General features: G+C 38.0%; 1 protein-coding gene across 3 annotated transcripts in view; it reads right to left on the reverse strand.

Moving 5' to 3' along the window:
* tcf4 (transcription factor 4) overlaps positions 1-22,087 on the reverse strand; it is a 172,728-nt gene that overhangs the window by 139,269 nt on the left and 11,372 nt on the right. The window lies entirely within an intron of this gene.

A 22,087-nucleotide genomic window follows, 5' to 3' on the forward strand; every position in this document is an offset into this window, starting at 1 on the left:
TAATAAGCCTATAATCAAAGTACCGTATTTTCCGCACTATAAGGCGCACCCTCAATTAATGACATATTTTCAAACTTTTTCCATATATAAGTGCGCACCGGATTATAAGGCACACCCTCAACTAATAGCATGTTTTCAAACTTTTTCAATCACAATTTAGTAATCCTCGAAGTAATAACAATAATAACTCAAATAATAACGCTAAACTCTCAATAGCATTATAACTCAATGCCAACATGACCAACTTGTTCAACTGTAAACACACAAATGAAACAGGTAAAGCTTACTTCATCAGTTCATTCCCCATCTACGAATCTCAATTCAATCTCAATATTGACCCATATATAAGGCGAACCGGATTATAAGGCGCACCATCAGTTTTAAAAAGAAAAAAATAAGGCTTTTAGGTGCGCCTTATGGTGCAGAAAATACGGTAATCAGAGTGACCAAAATTCAAAGCACCTTTTCAATATGATGGTCTCTACCACTCTTACACCTGTTGCCAACAGTGAACACAATCAGTAAGGGAACACAAATCCCGCTATTTGGGATTGTTTAGAAAATCTCTCATCAAATTTATTTGGTGAAGTACAGCTAAGGAAATTCACCTTCGATATTCATCGGGAAAATTACGATTAAATCACAAGTTGATCTGATACCAAAATTTATATCACTTGTAAATGTTCAGCAAGGGACAAAATATCAGCAGTAATTCTTCAATGCCCTTCATCAACATGCTGTTTGTGAGAAACTCAACCTATGGATTTTCAAATCTTAGCTGGAATTTCAGTCACAGGACCCCAAGTACTAAATTACTGGTTTATGTTACGTCTGTGTGAAGATCACTTTTGTTTTTAAAACACCATCACTTTAAAGGTTTGTATATTAAGTTGTGATATTGATGTCAAATATTCTTGGACTTCTAACAGCTAAAGGTATCAATTATCACCAGAAGACGGACAGGTGAACTGACTGCCAGGAAGACATTGAGTGAGACCGTGTGTGCGTGTGTGTGTGTGAGAGCGTGAGAGAGAGCAAGAGAGGGAGAGAGAGAGAGAGAGAGCCAGAGAGAGAGAGAGAGAGAGAGAGAGAGAGAGAGAGAGAGAAAATTTCTCCAGTCTCTCTGTAGATTTGTCTTTGACAATTCAATTAGGGCTTCTTTCTCTCTGATGAGTTTTTTTGTATATGTTGGTTTTGTATAACTCTATCTCACAGACACCTGCCAGCTCCGAGGTACTGCAAACAGAAGGATAAGTAAGGCTTAATCATAGCACGAGACAGGAGGGAGACATTTTCACAAACTGGAGAAAGTCCAAGGGTTGGGATGAGGGGCTGAGAAATGGTCTTCCAACAAGTGCAGAAAGTAAATCGGCAAACAGTTGGGCTGCGTTAAACAAGCTCAGAAATTCCTACCTTGGCATCTGCTTTTAATTACCAGCGAAAATAGAAAAAGGCATCACTTCTTTTTTTTTCTTCACTGGTTTCCTTTCAATCTACTGTCCTCAGATGTCTAGAATGATGAACCGACATTGTTTTCAATTGATGAAGACTGTATACGGTTTTTAGTATTTGGAAATATTGAACTGTCCTTGTGAAAATGAATTTGACATGATATAATAATGTGGTTTGAATATTAATGAAACGAAGATTGCAGCAGTAAAGGTAAACAAGAAGATGAGCAAAAGGTTGTTCAAACTAGAACTAAAGTAAAACAAACATTAATACCAACAAATTTTCATTATTCTCCATAGATGGCAGGAGAGCTGCAACTCGTGAATATAATTGATATTAACAATTAATATTGATTTAATTTCCACTCTTCATCAAAAAATATATTTTTTAAATATAAAACTTTTTAACTTCCACCTGCCATCAAAAAATATATGGATATTTTTTGTTAATTGTCAATGCAAAAAAACATCAGATCTGAAACAAAATCTACAAAGAAAATGCAGCTCATTGTTTTCCAAAGTAAAAGCAGATGTTTACAAATTATTTATTTTGATTGAATACGATATGATGATCTGTTTGCTTTTATTAAGAAATGTGACAAATTTGGATTCTGAGACTATTCCTTGTCAAGAATTTCTGTGCATTTGGAAAATTTCAGTACAATCAATGATTAATTGATTATCAAAAAGAATTTTCAATTAATTTTGTAATTTGTAATCGGTTATCCATTCTTCCATCCAGCCATTATGTAGGCGTTGGATGTTTTCTGTGTTGTTTTTGTGCAGTATACACCGTGAACTGATTGCAAGCCAGTCCAGGGCACACATAGACAACTATTCACCCTCTGAAGCACACTTTAGAACTATTTAGTGCCCAATCTATCTACCATGCATGTTTTGGGAGCGTGGGAGAAAACCGTGGTGCCCACTGCAGGCATGGCTAGAACATGCAAACTCCGCAGAGAAACGCCAGAGCCAGAAAAGAAGCCATGACCTCTCAACTGTGAGACAGACATGCTAAAAACCAGCATGCCATTATTCCACCAGTAATCGATTAGTTATCAATTAATCGATTAATCACTGCACCTCTAGATGATACTTTCAGTTCTCTTAAGCACCCCATCTCTTTCTTTACCATCTCTGGCTCCGTGTCCCGTCATCACACGTAAATCATAAAAAAGCAAAGGTTCATGACGGCTTTTAATTCAAAGGCCCCAGTTCTGCTCTTGCAGGCAGGTAAAGGGGAACCGACACAGTTTCGAGCATAATACCCGCTAAAGCACACAAAGCATACAAGCATATGCTGTAAATAAAACTGTCTACATCAGTGACAGCCTGCATTATATCAAAACCCCTAAACAACCACTATCATCATCACTCATCATGAGAGACAACAGACTGCCTCCCTCCTTTAGAGCCAGCCTTGGGTAAACACAATTTTGATTTCCCTTTAGAGGGAAATGCAAAAGGCCCATATGGAAGAAGCAAGTCAGAAATTGCTTTCACAAGAAAAATATAAAACTGGCCATGTCAGATATAAGTCACAGGGTTTACTGCCCTGATGCACTGAATTTAATCTCAAATTTAAATCTCAATATAGTACATGTCCTGAAATGGGCTGGTGATGAGCAGTCCAGGTGTTTTCCAGCTTTTGCCAGGTCAGTTGGAATAAACTATCACCCATGAATCTAAACAGGATAAGTGGTATGAAAAAGGAATTGATAGCTATCAGCTGTACAATTGCACGACTTCCACATTTTCGTTCAAACAGTACACAGATTAATATCTCAAATGTGTTGTGTCAAACTAAATTTGCCTACAATTTCAAAGCACAAACTTTCAAATGCCCATTTTACAGCATTTGTTGTTATTATGTATAGTTGTCAATTGAGTAGTGCTTGATATGGTGCTACTGTGCTGCACGGAGACATCTACTGTTACATCTACTACTATGTCAGGATGATTGCAAAGGAAAACAAGAAAAAGGCCTCCTTGATGAGTTCTTCCTGAAGAAAAAAACAACATTTTCCGACCGGCATTGAGAATGTGAGGGCGAATGTGCTATTGCAGGTCTGACAGGATCAATAGGCAATCTTTGGGGTATGGATCAAATAAATAGAAGTGCTCAAACACATTCAATCAGAAGCACCTGTGCAGGAAGAGGAGCAGAGGCATTAGCTGGTTTGAGTAGGCGACAAGGAAGTGAGAGTGGGGCTCAGGTGAATTCCATCAGCTTGCGCCCAAACTGCTAATAATAGATCAGTGAAACCATCACAACATTAACAGCCATTTACTGAGAAATCAGTCACACAGTCACTCCAAAAGAAGAAACAAGATCCTCCCACTGAGTGTCTCGCGCTTACAGACAGAATGTGTAAAGTGGCTTTGAGTATCTATCTAGAAAAGCACGACATAAATGGAAATGAATATTTAGTAATAGTCATATAATGTCAAGGCAGTTGGTTAAAATAAGGACATTATAATTTGGGGTACATTCTGTTTTCTTTATTTTTCTGGTTTTTATTTGACCATCATGCTGTGAATATTTTTATTTCATAAAGCCCACATGATGGACAAAAGTGAAGACAACAAAACAGAAAACAAGTCCCATCCAACAATATATATATATATATATATATATATATTTTTAACGATTGCTTTTTAAAGCTCCGTATTCTGCATCTAATGAAACAAATTTCCTCATTATTGTGGAATTTTTTGTATTTTTGTTGAGATGATAGAAAAAATAGTCTGGAAATCCAAATTGTCTAGCTACACAGAGTTTCCATATATGTTAGGTGAAAGGGTCTTTGTTCAAAACAGCCAGGTGGTCAATGAACAATACATTTTATACTAAGACTTATTTTCTACTACATTGTGTCCTGAAAAAGACCAATCAAGCACTGCAAAAATAAATCTTCAAACAGGTTCACAATCATTGATCATTTTAAGCCAAACGCATAATAATTGCATTGCATCCAGAAAGTATACACAGTGCTTAATTTTTTTAAGAAATTTTGATACAGTGGAATACCAAAACGGAATAAATGCATTTGTGTTTCAAAATTTGATACAGAGCATCAAATAATGACAGTGTGAAAAATCCGCCCATCTTAATTACACAATCTGGTGAGGATGGCCTTTTCAGGGAGGTGACCAAGAACCATATGGTCACTGTGTCAGAGCTCCAGCAGTCCTTTGTAGAAAAGAGGAGAACCTTCCAGGAGGACAACCACTTCTACAGCATTGCAATCATGGAACGTATAGTGGCCACACAGAAGTCACTTTGTAGTAAAAAGCACATTGCAGCCCGCCTGAAGTTCTTCAAAAAGTACCTGTAGAAATCTCAGACCATGAAAAGGAAAATTCTCTGGTCTGATGGGCCAAAAATTGCAGTTTTTGCTGTGAATGTTAGGCCATGTTTGAAGAAAAACAGCCACTGCTTATTATGTCATCAATATCATTCTTACAGAGGCTTAGTGGTGGCAGCATCATGAAGTAGGGAATATTTTCAGAAAAAGGAACAGGAAAATATTCAGGTTTGAGAGAAAGATGAAAGTACCAATATACTGAGACATCCTGGATGAAAACCTGGTCCGGAGCGCTCAGGACCTCAGACTGGAAGGTTTACTTTCCAATAGGAAACTTTTTAAACTTTTTTTTTCAATTCAAGCAAGTAAAGTGTGTACATTAGCATTCTCGGAATTGATCATTCTTAGCTATAGCCTATGACTTTAGTTTAAGCTCCTATCCAACTGGTTGGTGAACGCTGTTGTGTGTCTGCAAAGGTAGCGGCTCCTTGTTCTCGTCAGGGTCTATTCAAGTGTGCAAAGGTTAACCCCAAAAAATTCAATGTAACCAAAGTCAGCATTGGAAACTAGACCTAGACAACTAACCTCAGAAAACTAGACTTGGAAACTAGACTCGTAAAAACTAGGATGACAACTTTCATGACTATCTGATAGTGTGTCACTGAGACTCGGTCAGATACTCGGTCAATACTGTCAAGCAATAATGGAATCTGTGTCAAAAAGACCACAAGTTCAAAAACTGACGACCTCTCCTGGACCAACAACACCGTGGCGGTAGTGAAGAAAGCCCAGCAGTGACTTTAGCGCTACCTCAGCAGAACAAGGAACAATGGAAGAGACACAACTCATCCTGAACATTGTGTTTTCAAACCGTTTTCAAACCGTGTCTTCAGACTTCTGGTCAGTGCTACAGTGCTCATAAAATCTGGACAAACATGCTCTAAACAACAAAACAAGAACACACTGCACTGTGAAATTATAATTTATTTCTGACTCTATTGTGTGTATTGACTTAATCTGCACCAATAGAAGCCGAGCCACAAATTTCATTGTCTACCCACTGCACAGTGACAATAAAGACATTCTAACCTATTCACAATATAAATGAGTTGGAGTGATTTTTTTTTCTTTCAGGGGTGAAACCGTGAGATCATTAGAAAAGTTCATCCATCATTTACATGTTAAATCCAGGCTTTATCCTCTGACGTATTTGTTACCAACGGCGACCATTATTACAGAATGGGAAGAGGTTCATCGTGGGATATTGCCACCTGGATGGCACCTCCTTTTCTGGAAACGAGGAGTGAGAAGCTGCTAACGAGTTAGCATGTCTGCACGGGTGCAAGGTTGTAGAGACCCACACACACTCACACACACACAAGCAGTTTGACAGTCACTAACAAACAACCCTCTTGACACACACACAGGCCAAAAGAGCCAAACACACCCACACAAAGTCAGCCCTACAACGTATACTCACAACTCAACAAATAGCGACACACAAAGATAGCCCCTGAAGACTTTTTCTGTTTCTCCAGACTTTTTGATTAGATTTTTTTTATTTTTGCAGGTCTTAACTTTGATAAATGTCAAACAACTCGTGAAGCATTCAAGGCTTATAAAGAATCAGTTTTATATGATTGCATTTGTATGGTATGACCATGTGGTTTAAAAATAAAATGATGAAGACAATTTCATTAAAATCTTTAAAGCAAAAGATAACAGAGAAAATTGTACCTGCTGTCGAGGCTCCTCACATTCAAAAATCACGCTCAGGCCTGTCACTCTTCACAAAACCCTGCAAACCTTCTCAAATTACAAATTCTTCCATGACAGACTACAAACGAGTGTTCTTTAAAGGACAAATCCCACTGAAAAAAAAAAAAAAGACTAGCCGGTCCAGTGAAAATGCTGTCAAACTCAACCTGCACGTGACTATAATGAGATTCTAGCGTGCTACTGCAAACTACAGAATATGCCAACAAATAGTTGCCAGGAGCACCAAAGAGTTTGGGTGTTATCTCATCCCACATACACAGTGATTATCTAGAATATTACTGTATTTTCCAAACTATAAGGCGCACCTAAAAGCCTATTTTTTTTTAAAACGCTGATGGTGCGTCTTATAATCAGGGGTGCCTTATATATGGATCAATATTGAAATTGGGATTCGTAGACGGACAATGAACTGATAAAGTAAGCTTTACCTGTTTCTTTAGTGTGTTTACAGTTGAAGAAGGTTGCTCATATTGACATTGATTTGTTACGCTATTTAGAGTTTAGAGTTGTTGTTTGAGTTATTATTGTTATTACTTTGAGTATTACTATATTGTGATTGAAAAAGTTTTAAAATATGTAATTAATTGAGGGTGTGCCTTATAACCCGGTGCGCCTTATATATGGAAAACGTTTTAAAATATGTCATTAATTGAGGGTGCGCCTTATAATCCGGTGCGCCTTATAGTGCGGAAAATACGGTAAGTATAGTTATATATAAAGTTTTTTTTTCAATAAAATATTATGTTTTGGTACCACTATTTCAAAATGCAATAAAGGGATACTATAAAAGTTGCCGAGTGCATTGCTATCTTGTTGCTCAAAAGGTCAAACGAGAGCAAAATATCTGCTTTAAATCAATGGATGAAATAAAACTACATCAACACAAATCTAATCTTTTACCATTGTATTTTTAGCGTTGCAATTGCCTTTCCATTGGTGTACCCCGCCTTTTGCCCCAAGTTAGATATGGCTCCAGCACACTCGCAACCCTAATGAGGATAAGTGCTTTGGAAAGTTGGATGGATGGATTTCTAGCCACCTTCCACCACCCCAAATCACCCACTCCGTTTGCTGCAGATGCATGTCATGTTCAACTGCATTAGAGAGCAATTAGATTTTAACAACGGCCGAGATCCATTCTAGACATTCATCTACCCTTTAAATATTTTGGAATAATACTTTTTTGATTTGTAAATTTTAATTTACAAGAGACAGGTCATTTTCTGTCCCTTCTCTTTCAGCTTCCCAACATTTTCAATGTTCTTTCCCCCGACTGCCAAAGTCCTTCTCATGTATTCTTTATTTACTTTTTCATCTTCCTAATGCTCCTCCTCCCTTCACTCTTCCTTCCTTCCTTTCGTCCTTGTCTCCCTCCCTTCGCCAAGCCTTCTGTCATCACCCCAAGAAGAGGAGGTTGCAGCTGGTGTAAACTCAAACGGGAAAATAATGACAGCCTCCGCTATCTCCATTTATTTGAGTGCATTATATGTGTTGAGGCAAATAGCAGAATGAAACCTGTGACAAATCTCAAAAACAAAGTTGTTCCCCGAAAAGCTACCAAACACACCCCGTGGGACTTCTCAAAAACCAACTGAAGCTGAACAGCAACAACTTCACGAGCACTATTTTTATTTGTTTCACTGAAGCCTATTTCCAGGAAATACTCCTCTTCAGCAAAGAAGCGATTATAAAGATATGATTATCATTGAATCGTTAACAATTCTGTTGCTTGTTTAAACTTTTTGGATCACATCTTGTAGCAAGTTGGACATAATGAAGTACAGTATACTAATTGGTGGCAACTAGCAAACAATGCTGTTGATTCAGTATCCACAAGTTTGAGGCCAAGAAGCCATTTAAGTTGAATCAGATCTGCAAAGACTTCTACTTTGGCACAACTCGTTTTTTTAGAAGATTTTTGCACAATGCAATGGTAACAGGAGTTCAGCAAGAATAGGGCAATCATCACTTGATCTATGAGACATAATGAGCCTCTGCAAACCGCCTCATTCATGAACTTCAAGGCGAGTTCAGTCCCATGAAACCAACTTTTAAGATAAGTTACAATGAATGTTGTTTTAAGGGCATGTCCTATTTTCCCTCATTAGGAGGTGAAGGCTAAAAGACAGCCTTGACCCATAACTGGCCACCAGTCAATCATAAGCCATCAATAAAACAAGTTAATTCCTTTCAAACTCATTTGAATTAACAATACAGTATTTGACTTGCTTTTAGTTTATCTTCTAAAAGGTTTATCAAGAGCTGTCAAATGCCCATCTTAACACCTAAAGTTAACATTGACCTGTAAAGTATTTTGGTTATACTTTGATGTGGCAGGCTATAGCTACAAAATAGAAGCTAATACAACCATGATGGTCCCAGAAGAGTGACACAGACAACACACTTGAAGATGAACACATCTTCACTTTGGTCTGTTTGAATCAACTGAGAAGAAACTGTTCAGTAGAGTGAGAATTTGACTTGTTGAGAAAACAGGTAAACATCTTCAGTGATAATTTGCTACCTTGTGTTTGCCATCAAGCCAATTTGTGTTGAAAAACACTGCAAATTAAAGACACAATCACAAAAATGATTTGGACAAACAGAAGTAATTCAAAGATATGCAAAAAAAAAAAAAAAAAACAGTCACTCTAAGATGAAAACTACTGTATGCTGCAAGTTGATACCAAACAAAGAAGTGGTGCCACGAGGTTTGCCAGTCAGCGAGAGAATAAGGATGGGTTTGGTCTCTGTCCTAATAGTTCTGTGTAATTTTAAGAATACACAAATTCATTATGTTTCTATCACTTAATATCGTCACATCATTGGAGAACGTTTAATGACACACACATGCACACACCTACACGCACAAATAAAGGGCTCCAGAGGTTTCAGTGACCAGATGTCAGAAGGGCAGAGTGTGTCCCTTGACTAACAACAGGCTCCAGTGTGAGTGTGTGGATTGAGTCAAAAGCTGCAGCACTCCATAACTTCATTGATCTCTAGAAAACACCCACACCCACCATGCACACATGCACACTGGCTAACACTAAAGTGAAGGCTTCCCTTTTGAAAACCACATAATACATGTCAGGGCACGCATTAAGTAGGGCTCTGCTACTCTATCTGAAAGATGTGCATGTGGGTGTGTGTGTGTGTGTGGGGGGGGGGGGGGGGTGTACTGTGACACAGGGTAATTCCCAATTCACTCACCTCATACATTAATTTTGAAAAGGTAATTTGACATTGAATTGCTTTACTCGGTTTGGACATATTAATACTGTTGTTTTACAAAAGCTTTGATGTTCTGTGACTTCAATCTTATTTTTCTGTATAAAGCTCCTCTAATTTCATCACTCAATGCTTGGGCAACAAGTGGAGCTGAGAGTTAAGACTGAACTATTTACTGTGTGTACTGTGTGAATCACTGCATCTCTTTTAATGACTTATTTGCATGAGACGGGACTGCCCCCTCAAAACAGAACGATTTTTATACATCTAAGGAGGCTGACATTTTTTTTTTTTTTTTAAATCCAGATTTAGAAGACAAGAAAGCTTGTCAATGACATTTTTAGACCAGGGCCTTTATATGAATTTTTACTGGCTGAGGGCAATTTTTGGCCGGAAAAAGAAAAATATTCTAATTAATCGATCAATCTCAGATTAATTCAGAGAGCGGTAGTCACAACAACAAATACAGAATATTTGTTCACGACAAAGAGAAAATGACCTTGAAGTGCATTCACACAAGATCATCACATACAGCATATTCACACTTGTAGAAAGAAAATAATACTAACTGCAAGTTGCAAGTGTTGCCCACTGGCCAGGACTCATGGATTCTCTGATTTGTTTGTTTTTATTTTTTTAACTTCTATACTTGGAAAGTGTATAATGGGATTTTAAGAATTTTGGCAATTTGACCCCACCCACCCATTAACCCAAAGCATATTGATAGACGTCAATACTATATAATTTTAATTATCTATCGGTCTATGTATCTCCCCTGTAGCGCTAATGAAAAGTTAGGACCGCCTCCATAATTGTGTATCTTGTATAATGTATTCATAGCAACCAAACAGCCAGTAAAGCTAAAAGGCCTTTGACAGAAACTCATTAGAGGGGAAATCCCTGACACAGCAAATAGGATTTTCTTGTCACATTTTCCCATCTAAATATGAACCAAATCAATACGGTCTTTAGAAATTAAACAATGACAGCCACTGAAGTGTGTTGCACATGGTCGCTGCAGGACATGTGCTGATCAGCTAGAAATCATCCAGTTGGGGGAAAAAAAAGCTTTGAAGTGGAATCCTTCCTTTAGTTATGCATCGTAAGATATGACAGTGAGCTTCAGTTTATATTAGTTTTCGAGGTTTTGGTGGAGTTACAGCTGTGAGGATTCCAATTGTTGTGATAAATATGGCTATATGAAACAGCTGGTTACTCTCCATTGCTTATATCATGAGTCAAAATCAGGCACGAGCCAGCTGGATTGAGACCGAAAAAGTCTCATTCAAGAATTGTGGCAAGGAGAGAATACCAGATCACAGCAACATCTGTGTTTGAATGTCCGAATTTAACAATACAAATACATTATTATTAATGGGGCCATCAGCAATAGTATATGAGAGCACCCCCAGTTTAGTGACTGGGAATCTTTTTTTGCTCTTCTTTTTTTTGGTGCAAGGGACAATAGCATAACTTAGTTCGGAAATTTCCCTTAGGATAAAAAAAAAGATGAACTGGTTCATAATCATTGTTTATTCACAAAAACTGGTAGTGTAGAAATAATGAAAGCTATATTCCCATTCATCTCTCGTGACTCTTTCAGAAATAGACAACATAGAAAATAGAAAACAAATAAATAAATACATACATAGAAAACAGCTTTCAGATGATTCAGAAGGCTGTCAATACTCCAGACAATTTCGTCTTGAACAGAAGAGGCACCACCAACCACATCCATTCAGCCTTAGTACATTTAGAAAGGGAAAAATAAGAGATATTTCTGTATTTACAGTAGGTTAGTCTTTTCAATTTCATACACAACAAGATTCTATGCATCTCATCACTACCATTGGCAGCTTTCAGATGATTCTGGTGAACAGGAATAAATCCAAAAGCGTAAGGAAACGAGCAAGCAGTCTTGCCGCATTTATTACCAGAACAGATGGTACCATCCCGGTGCATCTCTTCAGGACAGACAAAAACCAACATTGCAGAGTAATCCACTGATTTCTATAACCACTGTACTATCTTTGGTTCTCTTGAAATGAGGAAAAGTGTAAATGTGCAATGTGTCTCTGCTGCTGTTGCTAACAAACCATATGGGCAAACAACTTATTCAAGTCACATTTGTGCCTGTTAGTGGTAAATAATAGAATAGAAAGTATTTGTTGTCTGACCACCAACCAGTCCTACAGGTCTTAGCCAAAGTGATTTGGAATAGGCACCAACTCACTCATGACTCAAATAAGAGAAGCATTGATACGGAGGATTTGAAAGTGGTCCAATGGGAACTGTGACTTTTAACTTCCTTTTTAATTTTCCCCCCATTAAAGTATTTTAGGTATCACTGTATACTTTTAGTTTGGTAATACTAACCCCTAACTAATTTTACAATTGGAATACCAAATACTGCATAGTGAATAATGCATTCTGAATAATTTTGAATTTTTGAAATATTAAATATCCAGTATAATTCACCCAGTTTTAACCATCTCAGAGGCAGCCATTTTGCCACATGCTCTCTTACTGTAAATGTCTTTGTGATTATTTGAAGCTTAGATAACAACAAATCATGGCTCAGCTTGCAATTGTCATATGAGCAAAGCCAGAAAACATTTAATCCATCCTTTATCTTGACTACTTATCCTCACAAGGGTCACAGGCCTGCTGGATGCCTATACCTTCCGTCTTTGAGCAGTAGGCAGGGCACACAAAAAGAAACAGCCATTCACACTCTCAAACACACCCAAGAACAAGTTAGAGTGTCCAATCGATCAACTATGTACGTTTTTAGAATGTGGGATTAAAGTGGAGTACCTGTAGAAAACACCTGCAGGCATGGGGAGAGCATGCAGAAAAGCGACGGAAAAGCTGGGCCCGGAGGCAAAACCATGACCTGTGCAAGTGAGGCAGACATGATAATCAGTCTGTGCCACTGTGCCGCCCAATCCTGATTCGTAACAAGCCAAATTTGGCAAGTGTGGAACTGAATGGTTGCAATCAGGGGACTTTTTCCTGCATTCATATTCTTTCACACTTGAATACCTCAACATACACACAAGCATGCAGAGCCCCAAATTAGAAAGAGCTGTGTAAATGTGGAGCAGGGCTGGGTCTCTGCTGCCCTGTGAGTCTGGGCCACAGTAGGGACGGAGAACAGTCACTACTTGTTTTATGGCTTCATGATGAACACCTGCAACGACTGAGGGGGAGGAGAAAAAAAAAAGGTCGAGGGCAGACAAAAGGCTCACATCTGTGTGTGTGAAAGAGTGAGGTAGTATGGGAATGCCTGTGAGTGTGTGTGTGTGTAGGTCTCAGGTTACATTCTTGTGGATAGGCTGCCAAATGAGACCGTCTGTGCACATGCTGCTCACAGCCTTTGACATACACACACCTTCAAATGCTGGTAACTATGCTAGTAGATATCCTACACAAGCAACTGTTTCAGCTCTTTCTTGCATGATTCAGATTGTATGCATTCGTTTAGGCAATGGGACATACTCATGATGCAGCAATTTTCAGTAACACTTTAGAGGCACTCCCATTTACTTTAATGAAGAAGCAAGCGTGCATATTTTCCACAATTCTTAACAATTCATAAGTACCTGTGAGATGATTTCATCAAATACACTCAGGATTAAGATTCAGAGCTTTCCTTTACCCCCTATTTTAGCCTGACTTACTGTATGTCTCCTTTGAGAGTGCAGTGATCTCATGGAAAAATTGCCACTGCTCCCTCTCATCCGCTCTAATGCTGGATCACGATTGCTTTTGTTACAATGACATTTAATGATGGAGTAACCTGTTGAGCCCTAACACTTAAAAACTCAGGAGGGTTAAGTGCAAAGTCCCAAGTGCTTGTGAACACCCATAAAACAAAACGCCGAGTCAGTAGTTCATCTCAAAGCCCTTGTCAGTTTGTGTGCCAATCCATGTCTGTGGCATATGCAGGTTTTTCATTTGCTCGGGGCCGTCAGAATGGGTCTGCTGTTCGCCCAACGTCAGACAGCACTGCTTCTATCGCAAGGGAATTTCAAACTTTTTCAAAATTTATGAGCCACAGGGGCAGTAAAGGCGGATGTCTGGTGACAGTCCAGTGAACTTACGGCCGATGGGTGGCACCTGGTTCAGGGTGTACCCTGCCTATTGCCCAAAGCTAGGTTGGGTCCAGTACACCCATAACCCTTGTGAGGATATGCGATGGATGGATGGATGGATGTTTTGTACATTTATGTATAATTCAAAAATCGGACCGAAACACAGAAAGAGTCCATTTCTACAGGTTAAGCAACCATTCAGGAAACAGTTTATTGAGGAAGCTGAGAGTGGAGCGCCTGTTTTCCAGAAATAACCGTTGTGCCCCTCTGAAGATTTATTGCGGGTACCTTCACACTTCTGCTTCTTAAGTTAAGGTATCAGAAAATGATTCAGACAAGTTACTCTAAATCACCAATGAGTATTCCAACACACTTGTCCACATATTTCGCAGAAGGTGGATCCCAACGCAAAAAGTTGCTGAAGTGAACGACCCTTGGAGCAGTGTTACACCAAAATTTGCTCCTCGGATAAAGCGTCACTGTGGTTCATTGTTGTGTTGCATTCAGACTACAACCTAGGTCCCCGAATATTTATATAAATCAGTCTGACACAGTGGAGATAACCACACTACAGCAACAATGTAGGTGGTAGTAGATAAAAGACTTCTCTCCAATTTGTTGTGACTGATCTTGTGACCTCCAGTCATATTATTTGCTTCCCATGTGAGTCGATGAGAGCATATTCTTTCAAACGGACTCTCGCGCCTTAAAAAGTCTTTTAGACAGAAGTCAATTAGTGTAACACAGTAAAGCTTATGTTTTTAGTGTAACATTGTCTTCAATCAAATACAGTACAAGAGTGTCATATTCTAATCAAAATCCAACCACCTTCCAGGGTTACAAGATCCAAGGGTGTTTTCCAGATGTTTTGTTTAGTTTGGCTGTGGATCATGCAGCCCCTTGGTGGGGTTTGTTTGGGCAGGTGTGAACACAGCATTCGAACTAGGGTACAGACCTCTTGAAGAAGTGGTCTTGAAGTCCACAGATTGTTTGTTTGTTGTGTAATGTGATCTGGCCTCTATTAGACAAAATATGCAAAAGTTCAGAGACATATCTGAACAGGAAGTGCATATAATGTACTTTTTCATGGCATTTTTAGATATACCCAAAGTACTTCTTTAACGTGTGTGATGCTTAATTTATTATTATTTTCAAAGATATTAAACAGTTCTATGCTGATTAAGACATAATATGAACAATGTGAACATGGTGTACACATGAATAAAATGGAGCCGGTCAGGAATGTCCAATACTGTTAACCCCCTAACTCATAAAACGTTTACAATTGCCATCCGATAATCGTGCAAACACATAAGCTGAAAAATACTGAGGACTGGTTGTGCAACTAATAAATATCAATTGCTTTCATCTACACAATAGGGGAAATGGGAGCAGCTACGTAAGAATACACCTGCTGGTATTAGTTCATTCTGGGACCATGGTTAAAGATGGCCACTAAGGTCAAATCAAATATTTTTCAGTCTATAAGTATTTGATCACAAATTTAATCGCTAGTTAAGCGGTTGTGTTATTAATTTAGCTAATGCTAAATGCTAACTTGGATGACTAAACTAGTCAATGCACTCATCATGACCCAATCTTTACTTATGTTGGAAAGTCAAAAAAATTAATGTTTCCACATACCCCTCTGCAACATTCTCACGGTCTATTAATTGCTGTTTGTGCAATGAATGAATATAAATTGTCCCAAATTGTCTGTCAGGAGTTCTGAGCTCGCTAGAGTCTGACTAGATTTGATTTGATGATTTCATTCTCAAACCACAAAGTAGATCTTGTTCTGGTATGTGGATGTCAAAGTAAATGTGTACTGCAAGATCATGTTTTTTTTTTTTTTTTAAGACATTTGATTCATGTTTACCAGAAGTACTGTTGGGGTTATTTATATTTATATATTATATATTTATATTTTGGGTGGTATATTCTTTTGAGTGGATAATATTCGGTTTAATGTCTTGAAAGTAAACACCCCTGGCTTTCAGTAACCTAACAGCAGGAAAACAACTTCATTATGCGACATTTATTGGATAATTGTTTTTTTGAATGGCTCTAAGCTGCCAAATGCTGGCCATCCAAACGAGACATGCCAAGAAAAGTGGGAGAAAATATCAAAACATAGAACATAAAATTATGCTTTCTAAAAACGCTTCTAACCTTAGGCAAAAATACTAGCAAGCTTCAAGTTACAGCTATTACAAAACTACGCCAAAAATTGTCTATTTTTAGTTGGACGCTCTCGTTAAGATAGTAAGTAAGGTACAAAGCAGCATCATTACTATGTTCTAATAATCAAGTGCAGTACTGGATTGCTTTATTTTGAGAATATTTCTGGTAAGATTCTGATTGCTGTATCCAGGTAAATAAGCCAACTATGTTCATTTAATATCACTTTAAGTTACTAGAGCTTTCACGGTTGGACTCAGTGTGCACAAAACTATACATTTTTCACAGGGAGCAATTTTATGGGTGTAACGGTTGAAATGCAGAGGGGAAAGCGCGACAAATGTTTATAGTGAAGAGTTCTTGCTATTCAGAGCCCTGAGAGAATGGAATGTAGCGGGAAGATCAATGTGTCTCTCTCGATGACACACACGCCCACGCGTGCACACATACACACACACACACACACACAAGTGCAGATGTTCAGAAGCTATGAGGAAGGAAACCTTGGGTCTCTTCAGGACATTATGAACTTGTCAAACACACGCACACACAGTTAATACGTGCATAAAAACCTGTCTTAAAATGACACTTTTACACAAATGTAGCACCATATTGGTTGTTTCTTTTCTCTTGTGCTTGTCCGCAAAGGAACAACAACACAGCACAGACAACCATAAAATGTATACATATATGCATATACTGCACTCTCGTGTTCTCCATTTTGTGTTTCTTTTCACGCACACACACTCACACACACTGTCTGGCCCATCACAGGACCAGATGGCACTAGGGGTGTTCCAGACAATTTACAATCTTTGTGAGTGTGCATGTATGTCAGTAAGTGTGTGCACGCGTGCACATGCATGCCTGTGTGCATTTGTGTGAGAGCGATTTTCCGAGCAACCCCCTCACCCTTTTTTGACACACACGCGCGCACACACACACACACAGCGAATTGGCACTGCCACTCTGGTGCCAGCGCTGCCAAAGCCTGAGACTGAAACAAAAGCTGGGACAAACCATTGTGCGGCTTTCTTGCTCCATCCCACCTCTCACTCTGAACCAGATGGTTTAATCTGCTAGTCTCTGTAGTGTGAAGGTTCACTGTGTCTCTGGCAAGTCAGCGTACATCGCATTAGTACATTTAACACACTCAATGAACAGATTCTCTATGCAGCGCACACTTGTCAAATAAGAATATTTGCTTCGTGGCTGACTTTGAAATGAAATGTACTCTAATTGCTCTGTTAATTTTTCGGTACTGCTTGTCCTCATTAGGTCAAAGGGTGAGCTGGAGCCTATCCCAGCTGACTCTGGAAAAAAGGCGGAATACACCCTGCACTGGTCCGCAGCCAATTACGGGCCAAATATTTCAATATACAAATATTTTGATGGAATCTGGAAAAGGTAGGCGAGAGAAATATAACATCTGTGCATATTAAAAATATCAAAGTACGATCACATCTCTCCCTGCGGTGGACAGAATGTGATTTCATCACCGATTCTGCTTTCACGAGTTTTCATCCTGCTTTTTCTCTGTTTTTCCCAGCATTACGATTTTGAAAGCCACACAATGATTAACCCTTTAGATGTTGGCACCTGCTTTGTTTTCATGCACTGTCTTCAAAATTGGGCGCCTATTGATATTTAGTCAGGATTCATTTTCAAGAACAAAGTAAAACAAAAAAGGAAAAAAATAAAAAACAATATGCAATCCATATGCATTTATTTAAACAGAGTCTGTTGCCACACATCGAAGTGAGCATTTTATATATATATATATATATATATATATATATATATATATATATATATATATATATATATATATATATATATATATATATATATATATATATATATATATATATAAAATGCTCACTTTGGTGTGTGTGTGTGTGTGGGTGTGGGTGTGTGTAAAATTGATTTTAACTATAACTATATTTTAACTATGAATAAATGGTTAGTTACATGTGTTTACAAATATCATCAACATTCACTATCCTGATTTCTTCCTTATTTCTGTCAACTTGTTTGCCACTGTGCAAGGCAGTTTTCACATATACACATGCATACACACGCAAACACACCCACACACACACGGGTGAAACAGCTTTATGAAAACAGTTATATTCAGCTATAACTAGTCAGTTCTATTTTTCAAGTTCATTTTGCGTGTCTCGTCCATTCATATAAGTGCACGATTGCATATAGCCAAGTTGCACTGATGCTAACTATGATTATAATTAAAAGCCAGGTCCAACAGCAAGGTGCTATTTTTCTTGAATTTCCTTGATTGTTTTTGTAAAATGGATTCAGTGAACATTTTTTACATCCATATTGGTAGTCCCTGATTTAAAAAAAACAAAACAAAAAAAAAACAGATATTAAGCTGATACGACATTTGTGGTGTCAGTGAAAATGTATTGTTTGGAGAAATTTCTTATTGTGTATGGCGTAGCTGCAAGTTTTAATTAATCAACGATTAAGTCCACACGGTCATCATGTTTCTTTATCAATTATTTGTTATTATGCCCACCCCAAGTTTCTCCGTGTCTTGCTTCAATAAAACTGAACCAAGAAGAAATAACAGTTGAAGGCTTTCTTTGAGAGAGCGGGTGTAGTTTGACCCATTAGCTGCAACTTCATTCTTTTGATCGAAAACAGACATGTCAAGTTACACTGCTTTGTTGAGCTCCAATATTAAAGATTATCTTTGTGTATTTATATTGTAGTTGCAAATACTGCTTGAAGTAATTTGATTTGGATTATATACATCTGTGTCGATGTTTACATTTATGTTTAATCTATATTATTTTTCAAATATTATTTTACTTCAAAGTTTATAAATTCACTTAATACTGTACCTCTAAAACACAATCAGGCTCTGAGGTCATTGACTGAGACTGTTCTAGGATCAGGGAGGAAGTGCAGAATAATAAGAGCAGGAAGATACAGTTGATGCAGATGACAAGAAGGAAATGTTGAGTAAAAATGAATAAAAACGAAAACATCACATGATCACAGGATGTTTTGCACAGAAAATACTCTCAAAATATGCTTTCTAAATTAAGAAGAAAATAATCGCCATCAGAAACTGGCAACATAAAGGACAAGTGTAAGCAACAGGTTGTTGCACCCCCCCCAGAAAAATAAAATATAATACAAATAAAATAAGAAATAAATCAAGAAACCCGTTAGTAAAATAACAAAAGGTAAGTATTAGAAAATGACTGTTTTGCAATGGGACAAATATAAAAAGAAAACATTCAGATTCACCAATTGATGAATTCTAGAATTAGAGGAGTTGCTACAATAATTGTCTCCACGTATATTGAGATGTATTTTCAACTTCATCTTATGCACTGTGTGGTATATGTAAATGTCAAACATGTATAGGTATAATACTCATACACAGTAGTACATTCACAGCTCAGAATTCGTAGGCCTGCATTTGGAAAGGTGCATCTTACTGAGCACCGCTGTAATTGCAAGCCAAGCTGTTTGACGTTGCCTGTCTCTTTATTTTCAAAGGACCGGGTGATTAGGCACAGTGACTGCGATTTGATCACAACATTCTGCTCGAGCTAACAGGTGCAAAATGTACACCTCAGCAATGTCACAGATTGGCTACAGAGCGAGGAAGACAAAGAATGTTTACTGGAGACATGGGGGCCTTGCAGCTTTGCAGTTTCACAGAATTAGTTGATAGATGAAGGTCTAAAGAGGGTTGCATGAGAGGTGAGCACTATTAGATGACTCCAGAGGGTAAAAAGATCTATGACTAAGCAATCGAAGTATCAAAAATATATTACTCTTATATTTGAATGGCTGCATAATTAGCCTCAACGAAACTTATGCTACATCAATAGGGGTGCACAAATGTATAGAAAAGGGGGAAATATTCTATAACAATTTACATTCACAGATCTCTAGAAAGGACTAAAAAGAATTGGAAAACCCTACATCCTCTGATACAATTTAACTAAATGGTCTGTTGTCTGAAAACATATATATACTGTACATCACTGTCCATGTGCGTGACAGAAAATGTGACGCGTAATGTCATGTGCTTCACTTCACGCATTTTCCTACCTTACCTAACTTTCACCCATGACATCAACCAAGCTTGAGTGAAACCGTTTTTTGAGTGGTTCCCAGATGTACCGTGGTTCAAAGCACCCTTAAATGTGGCACAAGATTTATCACTTATGTCCTCTGCTAGCAGACAAAATCGGTGTGTTTGACACAGGGCGCTTAATTTGACAAGTACGAAAAGAGCACATGAATAACAAACAAGGTAATTGAGAAGCGATACCTAATCACCCTCTTGCTAGGTGGCTAGACAAACTGCAGAAACAACACAAGCAATGTAAGCGTTTTCTTGTTGCCACAAAGCTAAGCATGGGCGTCCCATGTCTTCCTATTCTGAGAATATTTGTTTGTTGACTGAAGGGGCTTGGACTGGTTGTATGGGTTTCGTATCATTCTCGTGAAGGTGCGGAGGAGATCGTTTACGTTGTCACTTTACTGTTGATGGAGCATTTCCCTCTGACTTCCTTGGACTGATTAAACTGGGTCCCAAACTCACCGCGCTAATTATAACTGATGGAGTTCTGAAAGTTTTTGAGGAAGCCGGTTGTCTGTGTGCACACACAGACAGTGCCCTGCTAATGTGGGAGTGACACTGAAAGGGACATTGAGGAAGAATTTTTAAAGATAGAAAGGGTATGTACCAAACACCGTGTCCTGGTACTCATGTGAGTACCCCACAAAAAAATTATATGCAACCCGGCAAATATTGGCATTAGCCATTTTGAAAATATCTGATGGCAGATAATGAAGCAAGTAAAAACTGATACCTTCAGGAAACTATTTCAGTTCAATTTAAATATGATTCTGCTGACCCTGCAAACATGCTACACGTTTTGTTTTTGTTTGAAAAATGTCAACATTTCTGTCATTTTTAAATTATGGAGAGTTTGAATTACTGTAGCTACAGTATGTACCATAGCTTTTGAGGGTTTTATTCAAATTCTTAGTCTTAGTGACCATTGGGGCTCTTTGACCTTCTTTTTTCTTTTAGAATTTCCCCCCAAAATACTGTATATGTTGTATTTATAAACAAAAATAACTACAAAAAATCAATAAATATATGCATGTATATTTTTTTTATGCCATTTTTACTGGGTTACTGAAAATGAGGATTCGCTCTAAACATTAGCTCTCCTTGACTACTAATAATTGGTATCTGCCCTGAAAAAAAGAACAAAACATATATCCATCTTTAAATTGAAATGACAATAATTTCACATCATTGTCTGACAGAGCACAGACTATCGCGACCCATTTTTCCTTTCCTGAAAGTGAATAAATGTAATTTGAAGTATGTCACATATGCATTATATGAGACAAATAACCCTAAATAATATAGACATCTATGTGCTCAATTTCTGTGCCTGTCTTGCATCTCTAATCACTCCACAGTTAATGACGGGCTTGCGTATAAATCCGACAGATTACCTGCTGCAGGTGTACAACAGATGCCTCTAAAATAGGCACTTGTGAATCCAGAAAATAAGATGGTGAAGCCAGCAATTAAACACTGACAGAGTGTCAGACAGGACGTTTAGCTGTCTTATTACAAAGTGTATCAGAAGGCAACAAAACACTCAAACAATTACGGTTGACACATATAGGAAAGTACACACAACATTGACAAGTGAGACTGATCTGAGCCGCAGTTCAAAGTGAACAAAAAAAGAAGCTATCTCGAACTCTCTAGCAGAGAAAAACTAGTCCTAGCTGTGCCTTTAGGGAAAACATATGGAGTGCCGACTCGGTAGTAAGTCAGCTTGCCGAAGCAATAGCTGCGTCAATCTCCTGAGCTTTGTCAAAAAAAGAAAAAAAAAAAATCCCTGCCAAGTTCTAACAGACGTGAACATTGAAATCATTGCCATTATTAGCAGAGTCGTTATTAGCAGAGTCATTATTAGCGTTTGAAAAGCAAATGGAGCTCATAATATTTGCCATTATA

This window comes from Hippichthys cyanospilos, chromosome 15 (assembly GCF_059441005.1).
Source record: "Hippichthys cyanospilos isolate Australia breed blue-spotted pipefish chromosome 15, RoL_Hcya_1.0, whole genome shotgun sequence".
Taxonomy (NCBI): Eukaryota; Metazoa; Chordata; class Actinopteri; order Syngnathiformes; family Syngnathidae; genus Hippichthys; species Hippichthys cyanospilos.